Below are 25,650 nucleotides of genomic sequence, written 5' to 3'. Positions count from 1 at the left end.
CTCCTCTGTATTTATTCAGATTCATTGCTACGGGTCAAATTCTGTCCTCTGATGCACGTCTCAGGGCAGATTTAGTGTCCAGAGACTTGCAAGAGCATAGTCTCTGACTCATTAATTTTCTTCCAACCCTAACTTCCCAAAGGAATTGCTGCCTTCTGATAGATTTGCAGGGGAATTTCTGACTTCAGATGGCACACAAATGCACTATTAACCCTAAATCAGTGACAATATCAAAGTGAAAGATACCATGAAACACTTCACTTTTCCTACATGTCACACAGTAAGTTTCTCAGTTTACCTTCTGTTAAGAAAACCAAAACATCATCAACAACAACAAACCCTTTATAATCACAGAAGTCAAGGGTACACAGGTGTTATATTCTACATGAAAGGTGCTCTCCCAGTATGCTCTATGCATCTGGATTCCCAGCCATCCACCTCAGGGGACGTGCAGGAGTACACTACAGGTTTTTTTTAACCTAGAGATCCAGATTTACTTAGCACAGAACCTAGAAAATAGTAGTAAATAGCTCAGATTTCATCCCAGAATAAAGTCAGGACACTATGCAGATGCAGCCTAACCCATGAAATGGGGGTCACTCCTGCATCTCAGAACTTAGTAAAAGCCAAAAAGAGACCAATCTCTCCACAGGGAGAAAGCTGAAATACCTGGGTTCAAGAGATCAGTTTCTGGTAAGTCTACAAATTTTCTTTGACAAACTTCATAGGCACCAAATAAAAATACAGACGCAAATATTTTCATGCCACAGGTGTTCATCTGCTGAAAAAATAATAGCACTGTCTCATAAAGATTTGATAAGTAAATTCATTAATACTTCTGAGATTCTCAAGCAGAAGAGGCAGAGGTCCACAAAACCAGACATTTCAGGCCAGAAGAACTCCAAATTAGTTCTTCAAATTGTTATGATGAATGGAAGATACATGACTGCAGGGTAAAAGAGAGTGAGCCACTATTAAATTGCATAGCTTCTTACCACCCCATACATGTTTATATATGAAAAATCTTTAATGTATTAAAGTTAGCAGGAATGTAAACAAGTTTCCTGAATTCCTCCCAGACACACTGAGTTTCTGATAAACAGACTGTCAAAACATTCCACAGAGCTTCTTCTATTTGATTTTTAGGTAGCTTTGAAAGCACTTATTTTTCAAGATTTGTTCTGCTACAACCTGAAGGGACTAGGCTCGCTCTCCCTCAATTTTCTATATTTTATAGCATTGTTAGCATCATACCAATTATGTTTGCTTTGATCTTGATGCAAGAGCCAGAATTCTGAAAAGTAGTAAGGACGTCTTACTTCATGTATCTCAATGAATAATTCAATATGAAGTTACTCGCAACTCATTTATCAGTATATGTCACCTTTATTTGGGTTGAAGCAAACTTTTAAAATCAAAAAGCAATAACTTTGAAGAAAGCATTTTTAAAAAATTCAGAAAATAAATAACTAATATACACATACTTTATCACCTATGAAAGAGAAAGGTAAACAGAATAAATATTTATTAGCTATAGTCCCCAACATTGACAGGTCCATGGGTAATGATACTCTGTAAGAAGAATCTGCAGCATCATACTTTTTTTTCTCTCTCTTGGCTCCCACTTTATTTTGTTAAAATTCTGTGAGTGTAAGTAATATTAAAGACAACATTTTCCCCATGTACCACAGACTGAGAACACTGTCCAGCAGATCAGTGAATGCAAGAAGCAAGTAAAGCCTACAAAATGGAATCGGGACACGTGTAGATTTTTAACTTCACCAAGCATTATTTTTGCCTTTGTTCCACCAAATCACTGAATGGTAACTTGACTCACAATCTACCTCATCGTGGCATAAGGACTGTGAAAAGTATGCTCTGACTATTATATGTGACTTGGACACAGACACATACTTAGCAAACAAATTGGTCTTTCATTTCTAATCTATTGCTTTCCCACAGTGACCGGGGGAAAAAAAAAAATTGGTGGACTTTCACTGAGTCTAGTATTCTACCAAATTCATTTCTACATGTATTTTTTTGCTCTGTCTAATCATGCCTACAAAGTTGGAACATTTTCGCATAGGTCTTTCTTTTTCTCAGATTCCTTCACAGAAAGCTTATTTGGATGTGATCAGAAAAGTCCAGAAAACTATGGTGATAAATGAAAGTACTTTTTTCTGTTTTCCAGCTTCATCCTGATTATCTTATAAAAAATTGCGCATGGTTTTCCTGTGGATGTGTCAGAGCCGTACTTATGTTTTACTGAAAGAGCCTGGAAGTGAAGTTGTCTCACTGAAGAACTGGTTGGGCAGCAGAAGTATCAGTTCTACTTTTTGATCTACCTCTGAAATGCTAGATTTAATCCTCAGATTATTTGAGCACCTCTCTAGTGAGACAGCAATGATTACTGTTGGCTCTCAAATTGTCGAGCTAGAGTTAAGCTATTGTAACAGCTTTTCCAATCTTTTCAAACATGTACTTGAATTAAAAAGTACAGTCAAGTTGGTAAATTTAAATTGCCTCGACTCTGAAAATGTCAGTTCAAGCTGAAACAAAATTGTTTTGAAAAGTAGTAATTTAATACAAATTGAGTATAGTACAAAGTAAGCATATATTTGAGTATGCAAGCCCCATCTAATGCTATTCATTATACTCCCTGAAAATATGTGAAAAATTAATATTCTATACAGCTTTTCCCTAGGAAACAGTATCAAAATATATTATTACATGAAAGGAGAGAAAATGTGTGTTGTAAACCTATGCAATCTGATGACCAATGTTCCTCCCTATGTAAGTATTTCACACGCAGCAACAGAGGCATAGTACATATGCCTGGATAGGTAGCATCTTCTTCTGGACTTTGTCAAATAATTTATAAGAGCCCAAAACAATTGCCAAATTTTGCTGGATACTTAAAGCAGTCATCTAATTTTAAAGGCATCCATTTAAGCTGTTCTACCTTCTCTGCACAGCCACTGGAGAGAGAAAGAGTCACCTTAAGGGTATTTCAGAACTGAAATGGGCACAGCCTCTAGGAAAGTCTGTCTTTCTTCACTTCTGTCATTGGAACTAATAAAATGAAAATTTTGGCGGGAGTCTCAATTCCTTTGGGCCTCACTGAGGGCATTCTCAAAAGATGAGTTTAGCTATGTGATATTCCATACTCAGAGCCTGACTCAAACTGCCTTCATCATCTGCTAAATTCACTAGTGCAGCATTTCATCTGACACAAAAAACAACAGTACAGACTGTTTATTTAAAAAAAAAATGTATTTTTTCCCATTTTAAATAACTCAAGCAACATGGCTTTTTCTTCCTCCACTGCAAGACTATTAACATTATGTTTTTCTGATATGCTATTCTCCTTTGTATTACTAATTCTCATATTTAAATATGTTCATTAATAATATGCATTACTGTAATAAAAGGTATTTAGTACTCCTTTCATTCAACTATCAAATTTCTTGTTGTGAGCATGTAGTTATTAATGCTTAAAAGACTTTGGCATAACCACAGTATCCAAAGTGGATATTTCTTCACTGTAGCTTGACTGCACTTTTATGATATTAATTTAGGCCTTCCTATGCTCTTCTTTGCAATGATTATTGGTTTGGCTTTGCTGCATTATTATTCTTACTGTCACTGTAATTGCTATCATATGTAGCAATCTGTTTATAAATAAACATGTGGAAGAACAGCAGAAAACAAGCCACCGAAATAATGTAATGAGGAGCAATTTGCATTTAGCACCGCATCACAAAATTGCACAAAGTAACAAGAGAGAGAAATAAATAGTTTTCATTTTATGTCTAAAATTCTAAAATTCTTTTTTAAAGAATTCAGTGCATATAAATCCCTTACTAGGAGCAAGCTCTGATCTGAGATGGGGACATTTAGCTTACCATGGGAGTAAAATAGACTTGACCACCCATAATGCTGCCCAATGGGAAAATCATTTTCCCATCAAGATTGACTTTATAAGAATTCATAATTTTCTCACACCACAGCTGAACAAAGATCTTCCAAAGTTTCTCAGTAACAGAGAGAGATCTACATCCACTCCAGAATAACAACTAAGTGGCGAGAAGGGACAAACGAAGAACATTTCTGCCATCCAGTAGAACAGGGATTTGAAGTTGTGGAGCCCACTGGGGGACCTACATTTAAGTCCCTTATATTAATCAGGCAAAGTATTGGATTGAACTTTTTTCAATATCTCAGTGAATGCCAGAGTAACCAAATGTTACAGAGCAGGTCTTTCTTCTTCCTACTCCAAAAATGGTCGATGGAGGTGGGAAGTGTTTCTTGGGACAATTTTCACTGGAACTAGCACGTTTCTGAACAAACTTTTTGATATTGCTAAGTTGGTATTTTCTCACATAAAACAAACTCTTTTCTTGAAAAATTGTTATAGTTCTAACTGCATACTCGGAAACAAAATTTAAAGCTTGATTATCAAACAGTTTGAGCCAGATCTCAGTCGATGCAATCCAGTCTGCCTCAGTGGCATTTATCATTACACAAACTGTATATCTTTATTTCCTATTTGCTGTTGGAATTTTTTGAACATCTCACAGGATGTTCAGTGTTTGCATTTCTAAACATTTTCCTCCATTAAACATTTTTCTTTTAGTTTTAAATTTAGTTTTTTTTTCACTAAACTTTGCTATTCTATTACTGGTTGCTCAGCATTTTCAGCTGCATTGTAGACAAAAAATAAATGATTTTTACCAGAAAGGTTAGATTATTTTTAATCTGTTCAGAAAATATACAAATATTTTTCAAAGTATTTTATAAACACATTTTAACCAGTAGTATTTACAAGAGAAATGACTAATGAATTTAGGGTGGTGCCCTACAGCAGATTGAGCTCTGTTGATTTATGCAAGCAAAGGATCTGACCCCAAGAGTACTCTAACAGTAAAGCCAGGAAAATACCATCTTTATGCAGAAATACATCAGGGTGTATTGAATATTCAGGGCCAGGAAGGCAGCATTTCACTCAGACTTATAAATAATTTTCATTCGCCACATCTCCCTAGAAAAAGCCAGCTAATTAAATAATTAGATATATAGTTGTGGTTGACAGTTTAATTTGTTTTAATGAGGATAGTAATATACCTGTTTTCAGCACAGAGAAACATTGTGCTTTGACAAAAGCACATTATGTTGTCTCACAAAGAAAGTGCCGCAGAGACAACTCTTGAGAACGTAATAATATAAAGTGAAAACATGACTAAGTTCTTCTTTCTAGTGTCATTTTATTTATTAATATTACACGTAAGAGGTTGCTGGGGCACAGTAATCTTTTACTTACCTGTTACTAGAGAAGAAAAGGTTCATAACTTAAAAAAGACAAAGCTTCAAATGCATTCTGTAGTTCCTCCCCCTCAAGAACAAATGAGTAAGTATTAATCCACTTTCAGTTTAACAGCTTAAGTGACAGCATTCTTTAATTCATTTTTGCCATAATTATAATAGCAGCAAAAAGTTACAGAATTAAAGAAAAAAAAAAAACACTATCTGCAGTTGGATTCAGCTAAAGACTGTTCTTTTTACCTAGGCAACAAATACAAGGTGGTATTCTGCCCGGACTGACACCTTTGGCAAGTCCCTGGAATTCAACAGGATGTGTCGTAATATGAGTTAAGCAGTATTTGACTCAGAAGCAAGAGTGGTTCCCAGCTGAAACTAGATTGAGTAAATTTTGACTTGGCGTACAAGTATCTCCGTTTCTGCTTCCTTGTAAGAGGGGCAGCTCACCCCTTTTTCAAAGGGGACCTTGCCAGCCTCGAAACCCCTGCCCCAACCAGCACAAGGAGAACTCAGTGACCAGCTGAGTCAACAACTGTTTTGCACAGTCACGTTTTGGTATGTCCTAAAGCAGCTTACCTACAGCACAAAGCATGACCACTTCCATGTATTTGCACTGCTGAACATAGCCTTGAGAAATTAATCTTAAACAGCAATGCCTTAAAACTCATTGTATACTTTAAACAATAAGAAACCAAAAGGAAAAGTGAATTGACAGAATATATTCAATGTGATTTTGGATCTCTCCCAATTCTCGGTTTCTCAGTCCACACAGATAGAAATAGTATTTGTAAGCAAAATTAGGAGGAAATATGCTGACTATGTCCTGTTGAGAATTAAATCCCTAGCAGTACTTTTTGTTGGACAGAGCAGAGTTATGTAGTCTAAAAGTAGAAATGACATCTTTCACAGCCACCTTAAAAAACGATGATTTCAGAGTATTATTAAAAAAAAAAAAAAAAAAAGAAAGAAAGAACAAAACCTCTCACTGTTCTAGAAGCGTAAAAAGACATAAGAATATCAAAACTGTCAGCAATGAAGTATGAAATAAGATTTGGTTAAAAGCAAAGAAGGCTAATATTCTTTATTTTGTATCTTGCAAAGGGGCCCAAGTGCAGCACAATATCCTGCACTATTAAGTAATGCGTTTAGATGAAAAGATGGAAAGTATGATAGTAGTGCATCTCACTAACATTTTGAAACATGTCATGCTTTTGGAGAATTCTGTATTAAAAAATCAGAGAAGTATTGTGCAATGACCTAATCAATACAGTGCTGTATCACTGCCGCCCCTCTTGTTTCTCGTGTCTCACGCTAAATTCTTCAAGCCAGATTTGTGCTTGCATAGCGTTCAAAAGTCTTCTTTAACCTACCCTTACATAATCTTCAGAACATCATTACTCTCATTTTACATAAAACATTTACTCTAAGCCTAAGTTACACAGCTGCCTGCTTCCACCAACACAATGTCTTGCTCGGTTTTTCTTGAAGGTTTTTTTTCGCTTGTTTATCTCTTATATAATGGTGACAAACCTTGAGAAACATATGCTTCCTTTCAGTGTATGAACTTTCCTTGTGACACACGCTAAAGTTAAACCTGAATTGTTCTAAGAGAATTCCACCATTAACTCCTGAATAATACATTTATTAGACTTTCTACAATATAACATATAATTTATTGAACAAGATGTGATAAATGACAAAAGATGCATTCTTCAGAATATTTTGGCATATTATTTGGTATTCACTTCATGTGCTCTCTTATACAAAATACCTTACAACACTTAATCTTGCAAAATAAGTCCTAGCTCTAGTTATTAGTATCTTTATTTAAATGCAGATCTGGATTCCCCCTGGAGACTGGTAAAGCTCCTAGTATGGAGCTATCAGGGGAAAAAGCAAACTTTGAGTCATATATGATCTGCAAAAAAACGACTTTTCCAGAGTTTGTTATTTCCTTTTTTTGTGTGCTAGCAATCAAGAATTGTACTTGTGTGTCTTTAACACATATGGTGCTTTAAGTCATAGGACACCATACAAAGTAATTGCTTTCCTATCATGAGTCAGTGTGCGGACTAATGTGTCTATAAATGTTACAGTGACAAGTAGGATAATAATGCTTAGCTCTCCTATAGCAATCCTTTTTTTCAAGAAAATTCAGGATATTTTAAATGGAGATAAAACTATCCTCATTTAACAGATGGGGAAACTGAGGCACTGAAGGAACTTAAAGATTGGATTTCAACCTGCATGGAAAATGTCGTTAAGTTTTCCTTCTTTATGACTTCTTTATTGCAAGAGGATCTGACTGCTTAATTGAAACAGAGTTTTGCAAAGGTCTGTGCTGGGTGTTGATACAATGTGATTTCTGCCTAGTATACTGACAACAGACTCCGAACTGGTGCAGAACAGTCTAAATTATTGTTTCAGGGCATTTAAAGGCTGATTTTTTTTCACAAGTAATTTTTAACATAGACACAAGGAGGTTAACTAGGTCAGCCACAGAAATGGAGTCCTGGGTACTCCATCTGAATTCAGTGATTTAAGTGATTTAAGTGTAAAATGGTGCAATAGTAGGGGCTTGCAGTCATACTTAAGATTTGAAGCTGGTGAGTGGCTACTGAAAGAATAGAAATGAAAGAACGTTCTACGGTATGTAGAACAGCTTCTGTGGGGAAGAGAAAGTGTCTGAAAGTACATTCAGTACTGAACTGGACAGCACTGAAACAGAGGATAGGACCTGCAAGAGATTATGATGCTACATTTTAATGCTTTTCTGAGGCCAGAAAAGGTCATCTTTGTATAAAGTACAATCAGGTGGCCATGTTGGAGCTGTTTGCAAAGATTAGGTAGGGTCAGCAAGTATCTTCTAAAAAAAGGAGCATCACAAAGGAGAAGGAGAGCTTGATAACCTAATTTAAGAATTACAATCACCTCACATGGAATAAAGAAAAAGAGTGGAAGCCAGAAGGACAGAGTGCGAACCTCACCCTAGAGAGCAGAAGGCATGGAAACATTCTGGATGACAGGAGGCAGATGAGAACGAACAGCCTATGAAAAAGGTTTACAGGTCTAGGAAAAAATCCACATAAGGGAAAAGTCCTTATATAAGAAATGAATCCTGTCTTGTGGGAAAGAATGGAAAATAACTGAAAATAGCTGTGTGGCCAATCTGGAAGGATAACCAGAGCTGCTCACAAACAGAAGTAACTTAGTAAGTTGTCAAAGACAGAAAAGGGACTTGATACTGAGGACAGAAAGAATATCCTTCATGAACTGTCAAATGTTTTATTTTCTTTGGGTGGGATTCACCTGCCTTGACTTACAAATCTCTAAAACAGGTCTCCCCATGTGAGCTAACCAGTATTGTGAATGAAAAGAAATAACCACTTCTAGAAGATGATTGAACTTATTAAATGAATCCTACCCCTGAATATGAGAGATAGTATTCCAATCAATGAGGATTTATCCAGGCTGCTTCTTCCACCAAGAAAGAGATCCCAGGTGATAATCCATTCTGGTTTAAAAGTACTTCCAAGGTTGGAGGAATGGAGGTACCTTTCTCCACTGACTGTAGAGAAAGCCTATAGCGCAACTAGGCCAGATGCCTGACTTTTGAATGAATGAACTAAAATGAATACGATTCATAGCATCAGTTCAAGATTATTTATACATCCTTAGTCATTGTGCAAGAATTTATCATTGATCATTAGCACTAGTTCGATTCACCCATCTGAATTCATAGAACTTCTGGAGAATCAGCTTACTCAACTAGTCAAAGGACATTAACTAATAACTATCAAGGAGGGTGTAAAGGAGAAACAAATGAACATTCATTTAGCACAAAATCAAGATGTCAGGAATGAAATTAATCAAGGCACCAAGAGGCTTGAACAGAAATGCTTTACTTGCCTATATATGAGTGCTGGGCCTAGGTAATAAAAAAGAGAAATTGGAATAGGAATTGCTCTTTTATGATCTAGTTGGTATTACTGAAACCTGGTGGGAAGGTTTGCATGAGTAGAATGATAAAAGCCTTGATATACCTTATTTAGGCAGAATCTAATAGGCAAAAATAGAGAAAGATATTTCTGTCAAAAAAGCAGTATTGCCTCAGTTCATTGGTAACTCAGATGAAAATGGTTTTGAATGTTCATAGGTTCATGTTCTAACAAAAAAGCTTAGATGAGGTACTAGTTTGTGCCTGTGACAAACCATCAATTTACTCTAGGATGACTGACCTGTAAAGGGCTGATTTCTGCTGTGTAGGTGGAAAAAAACACATTACAACGTATGACTTCAGTTTGAATGGCATATGTGGAAGTCTCTAAACTCTATTAAGAAAAAGATCCCTAATAAAATAATTACTTCATCCTACAACTGTTACAGTACATGTACTGTTACATGTACTTAAAAAAATAAATAAATAATAATAAAAAAAACAAGGAGTAATTCTAACCACACACACAAACATATACTCCTCTGAAGGTTGCTTTTGGCACAAATGATTATGACTTAATCTGTTACAGGCAAATAGGAATAAGTCCAAACTAGTAATTCATGCACTCTCATCCAGTTTCTACATAGACGGCACTTTAACTAGGAGAGGTACAATTGATACGTTTGAGGATAGGTCTGCCATTCCGATAGATTTAGACATGCTGGAAGGATGGGTGGGCAATAATCTCCTGAAATTCAAAACAAAAGTCTTCTAGGATGGAATGACTGCCTGAGTAAGCAAGGGGGAGAGCAGGGGATGTTGCCTCTCTTGACTTCAGCAAGGCTTTTGACACTGTCTCCCATAACATCCTCCAAGACAAGCTCAGAAAGTGTGGGCTAGCTGAGTGGACAGTGATTAAGAACTGGCTGAATAGCAGAGCTCAGAGGGTTGTGATCAGTAGCACAGGATCTAGTTGGAGGCCTGTGGCTAGTGGAATTCTCCAGGGCTCAGTACTGGGTTCCATCTTGTTCAACTTCTTCATCAATGACCTGGATGAAGGGACAGGGTCTCCCCAGGGAGCATGCTGATGATACCAAGCTGGGAGGAGCGGCTGACACACCTGAGGGCTGTGCTGCCATTCAGAGAGACCTGGACAGGCTGAAGAGTTGGGTGAAGAGGAACCTCATGAAGTTCAACAAAGACAAGCGCAAGGTCTTCCTGCACCTAGGGAATAATAACCCCATGCACCAGTACAGGCTGGGGGCTGACCTGCTGGAAAGTAGCTCTGCAGAGAAGGACCTGGGAGTGCTGGTGGATGACAAATTGACCGTGAGCTAGCAATGTGCCCTTGTGGCCAGGAAGGTTGTGGTAGGTTGGACCCTGCTTGAGCAGGGAGGTCGGACTAGACAATCTCCAGAAGTCCCTTCCAACCCCAACCATTATGTGAAAAGTTCAATGTCTGGTCCATACATAGGCTTTTTTAAAAAAGCCTTAGGGAATTCAAGGAAGCATTACTTAGCTGAACTATGAAAATTTTAATTATTATAATATATCATTTGTCCTTTTTATCAATATCTGCCTATGTAAGCTTTTTCTTAGGGAGTGATTCTATACTAATACCATGATGTGCTTCACAGCAGTGGGAGGCTGTGTAAAAAATGCAGAGTAGATGATTGAACTTTGAAAAATTAGAGGCAGAAGAGGAAAAAAGGAATGCTTTGAAATAACTGAAAATAGAAAGATTTTTTGCAAAGCTGGTATAATACATACAATAGGAAGTAATGGTTTGAATTACAATGCTTTCTTTTTTTCCAGAGATGGCTAGAAATAGCAATTAATGTTTAATTATTTGGAATTTGGCTCTTTCAGTGTACTTTTGAATCTTAATTTTAAAATATATGGTTTTTTAAAAAACTAATTTAATTTGTAATAGAAAAAAACAGATTGTTTTGGATTACCACATTTTTGTGTTTTCTTTCTACTTTCATTCAATACAAAGATAGCTTACACAGGTACAATATGCACTTTATTATGCATTCTAATTGCACCAAAACTTATCCAATAAAGCTTTATTTTCTCAGTAATATTATTTTGCTGTATAGAATAAAAAAGTAGACTATCATCTTACTCTACATTGTCAGCACAAAAATGGTGTCTACTCCTAAAAAAATTTAAGAATACCCTCACAGCTCCAAAAAGTTACTACAAGACTTGGCTCTGTAGCCTCCTGTGTTCTACCATTTGAATGAAGCAGTATCAAGGAGTAACAGGAACTGTCAGTTGACCTTTGATTATATGTAGTGCTAATAAATGCTATGAGAGTTATCAGTTGGTACTAAATGATGAGCAAAACAAACAAATTAAATAATTTAATTAAATGGGATTAGCTTAGGAAGAGTATTTTTGTTTTTAGCTTGGCTGTGACATAAACAAAGGAAAAAAATGTATCCTGTAGAAACGTCCAATTGCAATAACGAAAAAGAAAAGAAAGGAAAGTGATTATCTAAATCTGGCTACACTCTTAAAACTGCTTTTATATTTTCCCGTACAGTCCTTCCTCTTCCATTCTCCATCCACCTGCCATCCCAACAGGGCCCATCAGATGCTAACATTGAGGGGGCCCAAATATCTGCATGCTGGTCAGTTTTGTATGAACACTCTGCCTGATGAAACTAGCTGTTGAATGGATCAAGAATAATGATGCATGCAGGGATATCCTTATGGATAGAAGGTAAGGGTTTCCAGTTTATAGCTTTAATTCTTGGAAAATTCTCTAATGTTAAAGAAAAAAAATAATCCTTACTTAAAATCCTGATATATGACAGTATGCACTTCATTTGGTTATTTCATTAGTTATTTTTTTTACAGCATATTCAATTGCCATGGTAATGAATTTTTATGCTGACCTGAGGCTAGCTATTTTTATTGCATGGTGTTCTATTCACTGTTCATCTGAGAGAGAGTCAACCATTCAGTTTTGCTTCCCAGTCCCCTAGCTCTGAAGCAGAGCTGCTCACCTTTTAAAACAAAAGTGGTTCCCCTCTGGGTAAAATAATGAAATAAATTGATGGTACAGCATATACAAACTTGTTTCAGCCTTCGGAGACTTCTTACTGTCTTTCACACACAGCCACACATAAACATGGTAATTCACTCTGATTTTATGAATTGTCTCCTGACTATCATTGGGGAATGATGGTTAGGCAGTGCTAAATGAAAACATCTAATGCAGGTTGAGAGTGACTGCAGTGTGTCTCCAAAGATAGATGAGTTGGCAGGTAATGTTATAAATTACCATCGGGTGCCATTCACAGACGATAGGAGCCTCATCCTGCATGACAGTCATTGATCTGATGCAGAACTAAGATGCAACCTTTGATGACACTCCTTGAGGATAAAAGGTTATGCTTCACATTTAGTTATGAATAATAAGGTCATGTTTTAATTAAAGTAGTATCTCAGTGGAATATTAGGACAGTGAAAATGTACAAATTAGTATGACTCGTGTAACAATTGTTGCTGGAAAACAGCCTAGTGCTGAAGATAATAATGCAGAATAGCAATACAATTACATTAATGAGGCAAATAGCCCACCTCATTAAAAGGAGCTGCACTACTCAGACCCAAAATTAACAGAAACAATTATATTTTAAAAGTTTATGTTTGGCACCAAAACTGGCAAAGCAAGAAATTTATGTGAGAAATACAAGTGTATACCAATATTGGGGGATATATTAATTTCAAAATTTTTGATTTGAGAAAAATCTTCTGAAAAACCTAATATACAAGCTAAAAACAAACTTGGGATTGAATGCTTATAGAGAGATTTCTGAGTCTTTTCCTCTGGGTGGCTCAAGGGACTGTCTGCAATATGCTTTTCCTTCTACCCAACAACATGCTTGGCCAAGATTTCTGGAAATAAAGCTGGCCAAGTAACAAACTTGCATTTTAACAAAGAGCTATTAAATGAAAGTTTGCAACAAATATTATTCATAAATATTTGCAGTACTGATCCAGCAAAATACTTAAGCACTGACACCAATTTTAAGAATTTAAGTAAAACATACAGGGTAGGTTCTTAGCTGCTCTGCAATCTGCTCAACAATCAGTGAATAGTACATGCGGCAATTGATACTCCACAAGGTGATTTAGCCCAAGTCTCAAGAGTTAACCTGTCATATGGCAAGTACTATAGGCATGAAGATTTAATACGAAAGTACCATTGCTACCTTGTGCATTCTGTCATCATGGCAAACTTTATTTATTTATTATTTTGACAAACTGCAAAACATGTACCACCAAGCTAGTCTTTCTTCCCACCCACAGCTGTTCTAGCTTATGGTGTCCTCAATCCAATCTAAATGTTCATTTTGCAATTACTCTGCTGTCAAATGTTAAGTGAAATACGGGTTATATACACAGTAAGTACTTAATAGCTTTAAAAATATACTTTCCATCAAAATGTCACCAGTTGCTTGTCAGAATTAGTAAATTTTAAAATGTTTAGTACTCAAACTAGTGGAACATTTGCAGATCAGAAACCAGGGATAGTGGCTCTGCAGGATGCCAGCTATGAAAATGCTTTGAAAACATAAATTGCTCTGAGGCTGAAAACATAAGATCAGATTGGGAGGTCAAGAGATTATGGAAACGAGCTGTCCACCTCCTGTGGTGCATAACAGATTTTCATTGCCTTTGCTTTTCCCAACATGACTGGCCAGTCATAAAACAAAATACAGTTACTTCAGACACAGTAATGCTTGCAGTAGGGATCTTAGTAAGTCTGGGCATTTGCAGAAATGCAAAACCTTAATGCAGCCACAACCTTAGAGCAGGCCAGTTCCTTTGCACTTCAGAACTGTCTGCACATCATCCAAGCTGGGATAGAAGCTTTTACAAACTTGTTTACAGCTGTCTTACAGACATACTCCACAACTTGTAGGGCAGATACAGAATTTTCTCATTTTGATAAGCAATCAGTGGCATTCCATGTAAAAAATGTAAAGCTATTGAATATTTATTATGCATATGCTCAGTACTGTTGCTGATGTCAGACTATAGCTAACACATAGTCTGGAGACTGAGGACCTCAGAAAGCCACACAAAATATTCCAAAATCATTACCTATATTTTGAGATTATTTATTATTTGTTTCCCATGACTTTTAATTCAACTGAGTTTCATGATCCTAGATGCATATGAAATTAAGAACACTAACTAGCCAGCATAATGTGGTATTGACTTCTCTTGTTTCCAGTTTTAGTGATGCAACACACACTCCTTGTTTTAAAAAGGAAAGGAAAGGAAAGGAAAGGAAAGGAAAGGAAAGGAAAGGAAAGGAAAGGAAAGGAAAGGAAAGGAAAGGAAAGGAAAGGAAAGGAAAGGAAAGGAAAGGAAAGGAAAGGAAAGGAAAGGAAAGGAAAGGAAAGGAAAGGAAAGGAAAGGAAAGGAAAGGAAAGGAAAGGAAAGGAAAAAGAAAAGAAAAAAGAATTAAGAAGAACTAGTATCTATTAAGACATATTTCGGGTATTGACAGTTGTATGCCATGATACAGACTTACAGACTTCTGCACTTCCTCAGGGAGAGAGGGTGACAAAGTTTCTACATTAAGGTTCGCTTCCTTCCCCACCCCCTTCAAAATGCTACTTTTGATGCCTTCTGGGTTAGAGCAACAGTGGATCTGCTTTGAGGTTTTGATGAAAACATGGAACATCAACCAACCAGTATGTGTACAAATTTCTAGCTACAGCTATAGATGTTTACTAATAAAATAAATGGAAAATATACAAGTAAAATATGAGATTCAGTTTGTTCATTTTAACACATTCACTATGGAATAAACATACTTCACTAGTAACACATAGAAGATGTAAAAGTTTCAAGTTTTTACTTTTCTCTTTATTAATTTCTTTTCCTATAGCCTTTTCCAAAGTACTACCATTACTTAAGGAACATTGTTATGACAGTGAAATTCACTCTCACAGTAAAAGACAAGAGGGGTCTATGTCAAAAAAATAGTGAAACAAAAAAATTGAGAATTCAGAAAATTGGCCAGGCATAAGGACCTCTGCTGTTCTCCACAGAGCCAAGATTTGTGTGCAAGATGTAATGCACACACAAAATATGTAGCTGTCCTCTTTATTTCTCTTAGGTAGAGAAATAAAATTCAAGAGACTGCATACAAACAAAATACTAGTTTCTGACAGTACCCCTAATAAAATTCAAGAGACTGCATACAAACAAAATACTAGTTTCTGACAGTACTCCTATTTGTGGAAGCTTATTATTTTTGCTTATTTTTTATGCAGTAGAAGATTGCCTCTCTCATCCTAGTCTAACTCAGCTAGTGGAAAAATATGGATTAAAACACAAATCATGATCAATGTTCTTCAATCAAAATCACTGGTGATTACATCGACAGCTATAATGGAAGGAGAACCAGGATTAATACTGGATATTTTCACTATTTTTTTTTTAAATATGTTCATTTGCTGCATATATAGGTATATGTATAAGAATGTACTATAGTCATTGGACCACAACAGTATTCAGTAGAAACTAAGAACCTTATAATGACAGACTATCATATAGACTAAGCTAAAAAAGAAAAAAAAAACTACAAACAACAACAAAAAGACAGGCAGTGGTTGATCTATCACCAACAAACCAGCCTCTGAAATGGTGGAGGTTTATCTCACATGCACACAACTTGGATTTGATTCCCCAATACTGCATGGTAGAAAAAAAAAAAAAAAAAAAACATTTCAAGCAATGCAACATTTCAATTATAATGAAGAAATGGGAGGAGATTTCAATGTTGTTGAGTACCCTTGAATAGCATGTGGAAAAGCTGCAGATAGGTGACTACAAAATAAAAGGAAAAAGGGTGAAAAAGCAAACAAAAGGAAAAAAAATGAAATAGCCTAATGGCAAATACTTTGTAATCTGAAGGAAAACAATACTTGAAAGCCATACTTCCAGAGCACACACAACTGGTACTTTAAAATTATTCTTGCAGACAAAGCCAGTAACTCCAGTTTACTAATGAACTGGTTTCAACATAAAAAAAAAAAAAAAAAAAAAAAAAAAAAAAAGAAAAAGCTATCAGCATAACATAAAACTGTAACAGCAATAGCATAGTCCCAATAAATGCTAACTTTAACACAAATTTACAAATTTCCTGGTATCAAAAAGGTTTTTGAAGGTACAAAATATTGTTTCAAGCTCCTCTTAGTTATGTCTTAGGAGAAGAAAACATGTAGAAACATACTAAAGATCAAAAGTCTACATAATTATCTACTTCATTAATTCATCCTAAATTTATATTTTACCTATGTCCCTGCAGTACATATTTCAAGGATGTACTACCAATATTTTAATATGTTCACTTCAGAGCAAATAGCATTCACCCTTTGGTGACTGTTTAATTATTACCGCATATTGAAGCCTCTGCCTTCCTTCACCCCTTTGGCATAAGTAATAATCCACTTTGTTTTCTTTATTTAGGCACTTACCCTTCAAAGAGATAATGCAGAGCATGATCTCAATACATTTATTAATAGAAATCTTGACTTTTTGAAGTACAAAATTGACCAACAAGATTTAGTAAGAAATATCAAAAGGAATTATAAATCACATCCATGATAAGATTTTAAAGTCTCCTTAGACTTACATATTCACCTTTATACTGGAGTTAAAACGAATGCTATGTCGAAACTTTTTAAGAAATCAAAAAATGCACTTATATGCCGAAGCCTGCTGTTTCCTAGGGTTATTAAAATGTATTAAAATTAGCAATAGCATTCCATTCCTGCTCTGTTTTCCTTTTGGTTAAACATATTTTCCCTTATTGTGCAGCAAGCAAGATCTACTCTATTGACAGTCATCTGCACTCAGTATCTTAATCAGGAAGTAATCTATTTGTACTCAATGGTACTATCCTTGCATAAGCCATCAAAAATTTTTTTTTCTACCCCACAAATTAGAAGAGTCTTCTGTAACTGAAAGAGTTCAAATATGTATGATCAAAAAATGGATTTGAAAGTATAAGACCAAGGGTTTGCTTAAAAAAAAAAAAAAAAAAAAAAAAAAAAACTCAGACAATGCTGCTGATATTCAAAGTCCTGTTTTTATGACTATAAAGCCTCTGCTAAGTGATTAGGACCATCCAGCAAAGTATAGGTTTGGAATATATGAATGGATCCACTAACCTCGGTAAGCTTCAGGAAAGAACTCCAATAAGAAAAAAAAACAACACATTTTACTATTCTTCAAGTAGTTGAAGAGGGACTGTGCTCCCCTCCCATGTATATTAGCATAATTACTCCTGTTCTGTTCTTTTCTATCTCATATGAATAGGAAGCAAACTAATAAGAAAAAATGAATTAGTATTAAGCCCCTATAGGTACTGTTTCTCATTTTTCACGTTCTGGTCTATACTATTCTATTTCCTCCTACTACTTCTCAAACCCAAATAGTAAAGTCCTCTTTCTTTATCATATTAAAATTCCTAAAGGAAATGTGGACAAACTGTCTCCTTGAAAATAGGAAAGAAAATTGCACATACATACATGTGCAGACACCTCCCTCCAAATAACTTAATACAGACAATATATTTTTCATGAAACCAAACTAAGCCAAGCAGGAACTGAATGAGGTTTTATATGAAACTATTCAAAGATGCATTTCTAAATCTATCTTAAAAATACAGTTTATTTAGTTCAAAGAATTGAATCAGGTTTTCACAGTTTTAGATAGAAATCTTAATTTTCAACATTCTACAGTTCAACGTTATTTTATTAAATCAAATCGCAGTTATTTTTGCACCAGTGTTGGGTCAGGACACATCACACAGGATCATTGCTGCCAAATAACTAAGAGAGTATACAATTATTAGGCCATAATAACCTGTCATTGTCACATTGATGCTTTGATAACGCATCAACAAGCCACAGTTTTGTCTCTTATTTAGGTTATATCCGAAGGAAACATTGCAAATGCATGCAAGGTTTTAAAGTTACAGTTACCTTCTGACTCTGCTGCAAGCCCTATTTATTTATTTTTATTTCTCTTTTTTTGCCCCAAGTAAGAATTCCCTTTCCTAAGCACACAATCCCTTAAAATAAATAAATAAATAAATAATTTTAAAAAATGACCATAAACATAGGTAACAAGTGTTCAACCTAAGACGGCAATGAAAACCAGTCATTGCCTAATGGGTTCCCCTACTCTCTTTGCAGCAATTTTCTCATCAATCATGTTCTGACTTTGTGCCTGAAAAAAGTCAGGAGAAAACTTATTTGGCGATGAAAGCAACATGACTTGGGAGCACAAGTGTCAAAGTCCCACGAGTAAACCGTAGGGCCTTCAGTGCCCCTGTCTGGCCTGAGGTTCAAATACTACTGCTCTGAATCATTAAAGGAAGGTGAACCATACACTGCAAATCCAGGAAAATGTGAGGAATGCATTTCTCCTTTATCCTCAGGCACTGACTCTTTATGATTTTACATATGCTGCTTGTTATGATTATATTGATTATTAAGTCAACAGAAGCTATCACAAGGGACTGCAGATCTCTTTACTACCGCTCTGTAATATTAAAATGTCATTACTGAGTCACCAACTTTTGCCCTGCTGTAATATTATTCTCTGATGATTGCCTGTCTGAGTTGAAATTTGAAACTGTCACCCACAGACTTGTAGAAGTAATTCAACTTCACTTATAAGGAAAGTGAAATTAAATATTCATCCGTGGACTGCATTTCAGGTTCAAACTGACTGAAGCTCCTCCAGGCAAAACGTACTTAAGTCACAGAAGATTTTTTTTCAGTTTAAAAAATTCAGGATGTCTATTTATCAGGGCTGGACAATCAAATAGTCATTTATCAGGAACTTTAGTATATGGATTATTTTTTCCCTGTTTTGCAGCATGTCTTTTATTATTCTCATTGTTGTTTTGACTAGGTTAACTCCTTCTTCGATGCAGATTACATAATTACATTGAGCAGACAGAGCTTCCAGACTGATCCCCTCCACATAGAGACGCCGAGATAAAGCGACAGTGAAGACCATGGCAGAGCTAGGGACCGGCCCACGGAAATTCACTCACTATTACACTGGTGAGCATTTCCACTGGTAGCTGCCTTTGAAATCAAGGAGAATTACTTTTGCAAGTAAGTGATTACAGTAATGACTAAGGCGCAGCAAAACCCTCAGACAGATGTAATGGCTTAAGACTGCACCCGACTTCCAACTTACAGATTCACTCCAGGGCTTACCAACCTGGAATGAAAAACGTCCGAGTAAATAAAGGGAAGATGTTAGATCTCCTCCTAGGCCATATCTATAACTAACACATAATCAACCTATCTCCTCCCATCTAAAACACTAAAATGAATTTTGAAGGCCCTGGAAACTTCCTTTTCCAATAATAATAATAATAATAATTAAAAAAAAGAAAGAAAAGAAGAAAGAAAGGAAGAAAGAAAGGAAGAAAGAAAAAAAGAGAGAAAAAGAAGGGATGATTTCCTCTTGAAGTTTATATCAGGAAGTCTGAAAGATACTTTTTTGCTATTAAGTTATATTAGATCATTTATAAACATATATCATCCTCAATAAAAGTATATACTTTTTGAATGGTTCTATTTTTAGCTCCTGGTATACTTCAGCATCAGAGTAAATTAGGAGATAATTCTTTCCTCCACGAGGGGAAATTAAAACATGCTGGGTCATTCCATTTGTAAATTCAAAATGAAATTCCAAGAACATATGACAAGAACATATGGATTCTCTGCTTTCTAAGATATGTTGCAGCAGTTTTATTGGAATAGATAGTGACACAGGAATAATAGTGACATTTAGGACGTAACAAGAGATTCATCTCATTTAACTTCAGTGCTTTAAAAGTGGCATTTCTAAGTGTGCAGCAGTCACTCTTGTATCCTTCACAGTTAGTGCTGGGAAACAGAGAACAATATAGAAGTGTCTGAATCAGGCGTCTAACAGATCAGGACAGGACCACAGTAGCTAGTCAAACTGAAGATATGTATGTTAGCATTTACTTTTATGTATTTTTCCAATTACGAATTTTGTGCTCTATATCTGTTTCCTAGGCTTCACTAACAGTAGCACCTTTTATGTCACAGCATTACACTAAGGTTTGCTTAATTGCAGCAGCTCAAAGTTTTTGTTTTCTTTTTAAATCTCATCATAAAACTTCTTGGAAAAAAGAATATACATCTAGTGTACCCAAGAAGACTTGAATTATTTTTTCCAAAAACTGTGAGACGTAACCTCACTTCAGAAGAGACAGTTTCTGCAGTTTAATTTTTAGTTGGTGATACTGCAGAAGAAAACCATATAATTTCTCCACTGGATTTAAAAAGAAAACAAAAACTTTCAGCTGCCACAATTATGCAAACCTTTAAACTTTGTGTTTTTTTTATTATTGTTGTTTTTGTTTTAACTTTCTTATACTGTTTTATCCTGACTTTTTGCAGCACAATGGACTATTTATGCTGGCAACACCTCTTCAGATATCTGTCTGGACTTTCCACTGAAATAATACAAAGTACAACACCTGCAGAGGGCTAGACACACAATAGATATCAGAAAAGGTCTCCTAGACTGCATGCTTAGTCTTCCAAAAACATCTATATAAGCAATCCAAAAAAATGCAAGCTGGATATACCTTTAAAAAAAAAAAAAAAAAAAAAAAAAAAACAAACAAACAAATTATAGCAAACAAATGTAAACAAAAATCAATTAAAAAAAACAGATATGTGCTAGAAGAATTAGTCTAATGATCTAAAAGGTTCTTGATGTTTAATTAAAGTATCAAGAACATAGCTTCAGTTCCTTAAAGTTCACTAGCTCCTCACAACTGCTTATAATGCCTATTTTTTTTATGTTTAGCACTGCAGTTACAAACACTATTTAGATTTTATGCTAAAAAAGGGACAGTTGCACAAAGTCATTTATGCAATAGTCTAATTATTATCAATGACATTTCGGGGCAGCAGCTTTCTTATATCACTTTGACAAGCCTTAAACCTCTTAAATGTAAAGAAGTTGGCATATACTAAAAATAAATTCACTAAGGCTCTTGTGCTTATATTGAAATTTATTAAAATGCAGGTTACACTGCATGCACTTGTATAGTGTAGAACACAACTGATGTCTGTAGCACTTTCCCAGAAATAGAGTAGCTCAGATTGCAATTTTTTTACATTTCAGTCTCCAGTATGAAGCATATGTCAATAACTGGTAAGTGCCTAAATTCCACTGAGTAACACTATGCACCTAATATTCAGACATACACAGAAATGGGTATAAGTAAAGCCACAAAGAGATTTAGAGCCCTCTCATTAGAAGAATCTCTTTTCCATTCTTCATCTCTCTACATCTCCCTCACCTTCTGCTTTTCCTTTTCAAGTGGTATATGCACCTTAACTTTTCTGGTAGCAATAGAGGTTATTCAGAGCTCAGACACAGGATCAAGCAACTGATGCTTAATAAACACCAGTTTATCAACTCACTTGTGTAGTCAGTAATCATCCACATGCCTTTAGCTCACAGAAAATGCAGGTAAATCCATAAATTTAAAATTCATGGTCAATTACTACAACACAGCTGATGCATGATAACTTGTTAGAGCTGTAGAAGTTTAATTCTGCATTTAGCTTAAATGTTGCCATTATTCATTTCCAATGTATTTTACAGTAAAGTGGATTTCTTTACTGTAAGTAGATGAGGATGAAAATTCCAATCTAAGGTTCTTGGCCCCAACTGCTATGTTTAGGAAGAAGTGCAATATGTATCAGCACTTGTAAACCTAAATATCTTAAAACAATGAAACATTGATCATATATTTGGAGCTGTGATAATGAGTCAGTATATGATTTTTCTTTTGCAGTGTCATGTTTCTCCATAATTTGTGCACAAGAACTATTTATCACTAAACAGGACCTCATACTAACTATTGTAAATATTACTATAGAATATGTTCCTAGCTTGTTTTCTATACATAGATTTTACTTGCAATTAATAATGTAATTTCCTTAAAAGGTGTTAATGATTTTGTCCTCTAAACGAAATAACCTTATGTCTTCCTTGTCTGAATTTGGCACAAGCCAGAACTATAGGGTTGTGGGCTTTTTTATTTATTTATTTATTATTTTTTAGAGAGACAAATATTACTCTGACAATTTAGACTTTTAAAATGAAAGATAAATTACTCTGTCGTTTATCTGGACATTGATGTTAGGATGGTACAACTGCCTAAGAAATTTAAGCTTCATCTTAATGTAGGACATATTTTGTTGTCAACTCAGTTCAGAAATCTTCAATATCTTAAATGCAGTGATGTCTCTTTGTAGCCCAGATAAAAAAGATATGAACAATATGGTCAACGTAGACAACATATTTCTGCCAATATAAGTAAATACAACTACTATGCTACCTTTTACTTCAGTTTCTGTGTTTGGGATTTTCTTGCTGGGATTTTTGACGGAACTGTACTTTCAGTGATTCTATATGAAAAATAAATTATTTCTTTTTCAAAATTGTTACCCCTAAGCTTTATTTAAAATTTAAAATTTACACGGTAATTTTAAAAAAGAGGGGGAGTATTTTTTTCTCTATGGCAGATCTACCTTCAATGTAGCTGTTCCTGTATCTTGATGTCTTTTACATAACTGTTCTGCAGTAAAATTCCAGTGCCCTTGCTCTTTGCTTTAGACAAAAAAATGAAGCCTATAAACTCCAGGCATATCAATCAAAAACAACAGAGTCAGCACTAAGTCTAATAATGAAAACCATGATTTCATAAATCATCCTTCACAGGTTAGGGTCATCTTTTAAAAATTTCTTATCAGGTGCAGCTCAAGATTTCTCAGACTCTCATTCTTCTTTCTTTAATGAAAACAATAGAATGGATGTCAGCATACAAATGATGTGGCCCTCTTTAGTTTAAAAATATCCTGCAAATGAAAAGATTATGCTTTACTTTGCCCTTGACATTGTGGAACTCCCCCGGAGTTCAAAGAAAAACTTGCTCTCACAGCTCAATAATGAATGCAAGTTTCTAATCCTAAGTGGACTTAATTTAATAAGTTGTAGATTTAATTTAAAGGATTTGGTGCTCTGAGAGACTTTTCTACCTGCAGTCTGTGTCCACTATAGAACAAACTTGTAATTACCAAAGTGCCCTTTGCTACTGAAAGTCCTTCAGCGAATCCTCTATTAATATAATTAAACACTTTAATTTCAATCAACAAGTTACAACACTTTATTTTACTTTTTACAAGTTACTGTAATTTGGAAAAAATAGCAAAAAATGAATTCCTTGTTCTGTCTTTCAAGTCTAAGATATCAAAAGAGATAAGAATGGCATGCATTCTACACTAGCTGATAGGTCAGCCTTAAAATTCTGCACCTCATTTCCCATTGCACTTCTGTAGTTTTACTGTGACATAATCTAAGGACATAACAATGACTTGCAAAATTCCATTTTGCATTTTTTTTTTTCGAGGACCAGATCTATTCCCTCATGAACCAATTCATTTTCTCCTAGGGAAAAAAAAAAATAAGAAAAAGCAGAGGCCCGAAGACAGATGAGCTCTCATTCCCTAAAAGCCCAACATTACCAATTTGTCTTTGCAGCACTGAATGAGAAGTATTCCTTAAATAAGACAATTTCAAAGAAAACGTAGCCATATCTTGGTTAATTGTGTCTGTAAAGAAAACCTGGGTCATGTCTTGCTGTTGATTCACTAACACTAGAAAAGTTTCTATGTTTATAGAGGAGAGAATCAAGATCATTTGTTCAGTTTTACTCTTAGAGGAAGGCAGTCTCTTCTGAATGTATCTGCACTGAAGGCTGAAGTGCATCTTTAAAAGTAGACTCAGAAACTATACAGAGGACAGGACTGTAAGCATAGATTCAATCTGGTCAAACCTTGCCTCCTGAAATCATGTGCAAGGGAAATGGATCACACTGCTTGCCCCAGGAACCACCTTTTGGACGGAAATAGTCACTGATTTCAATGGGAACTACAAAAGACTTGGATGCACCTTGCTGGATGCAGAATTCATCATCTTATGAATACCAGGTACCACACATTAAAATTGTTTTACAGCTGAGTGAAATATACTTAACACAAAACTCACAAAGCTGAAGAGAGGGAAGATTCCAGGAATGGTTCTCAAGCAAGAAATGAAAATGTCCTCCAAGGTCCCAACCACTCTGTTGCAGATCTGCCTCAGGGGTGTCACCTGGCCATGTGAGCCTCTATGGCACTTGTGGCTCCCTTGCTCCTGCACCTAAGGATTTAGGTCACCTAATAGTCCTCGCATCAGCATAGCTTCACTGCCAGCACATGTGAAATCCACAGTTTGAACTATTCAAACACTACACAGTAGTAACTCTTCTGAAGTCTATATAGAAGTCTGCTGAGCATATTGGCTCGGATATGTGCTGTTCTCAGAATTATAAAGGAAATATTTTTTTTTTCCTGTGTGTGTTGGCTGGCCGCATAACTTCCATGTCAAAAAGAATAGTAGCAACTATGGCAAGATATTTTAGTTGTTCTATAGGAATGATTGAGTGGGTGGATATGCTCTACTGTGTTTACATAAATGCCTGACACTCCCAAATCGTACTAAGGCAGAAAATGGTGCCAGGTATACAGGGAGAAGTAATTGTGCAGCCATGAGTCTTTAGAGCTTTACGGATATTTTACATTTAAAATCCCCCTTTGCTATAATAAAATTGTATTCTCTGATACATGATGCTTCTTTAGGGACAATTCCAAAAACACCCCCACAGAAGTGGCATTTTGTTCTCTGTCTTTATATATTCTCCTTGCTCATGTCACACTTTAAGATAAAATCCCCCCAGACTGAGCTTGTTAAATCATAATTAAGCTGTCATCATGACTGGAGCTCTCTTACTACGGTTATGACATCCAGGTGAGAGCGCTAACCTCGATCAACTATGAACACCCTGCAGATTTAGTGGCAGAATTTCTCTCATATCAAAATTCAGAAGGACAAGTCTCCTACTGGTACTGTTGATATTAATAGCCTGATACTGCAATGTGTTCAAGACTTTGTTTAGGGCACTGAAGCCAACGTCTACGAGTTCTGCAGATCTCACAGGTATGAGTGTTCAGCCTATAACAATTAACTGTCAAAGACCTTCCCAAGTGCAAGTCTAGAAAATCCATGTGTGCCTGTGATGCTCTATGTGTAAAGTTTGGTAGTATTACAGCAAATTAAACTAGATGTAAAGTTCCTTACAAAAAGAAATGTAAAGATGCAAAGAAATTGTTTCTTCTTCCAGGCAGTATTAATACACTTACGGATCTCATTCAGGTCCCTAACACTACAACAGG

General features: G+C 35.6%; 1 protein-coding gene across 2 annotated transcripts in view; it reads right to left on the bottom strand.

Moving 5' to 3' along the window:
* The window catches only part of PCDH9 (protocadherin 9), a 670,823-nt gene that overhangs the window by 117,207 nt on the left and 527,966 nt on the right, over positions 1 to 25,650 (bottom strand). The gene's annotated exons all lie outside the window — the stretch shown is intronic.

This window comes from Rhea pennata, chromosome 1 (genome assembly GCF_028389875.1).
Source record: "Rhea pennata isolate bPtePen1 chromosome 1, bPtePen1.pri, whole genome shotgun sequence".
In the NCBI taxonomy this organism is placed as follows: Eukaryota; Metazoa; Chordata; class Aves; order Rheiformes; family Rheidae; genus Rhea; species Rhea pennata.
This window is presented reverse-complemented; position numbering and strand designations above follow the sequence as displayed.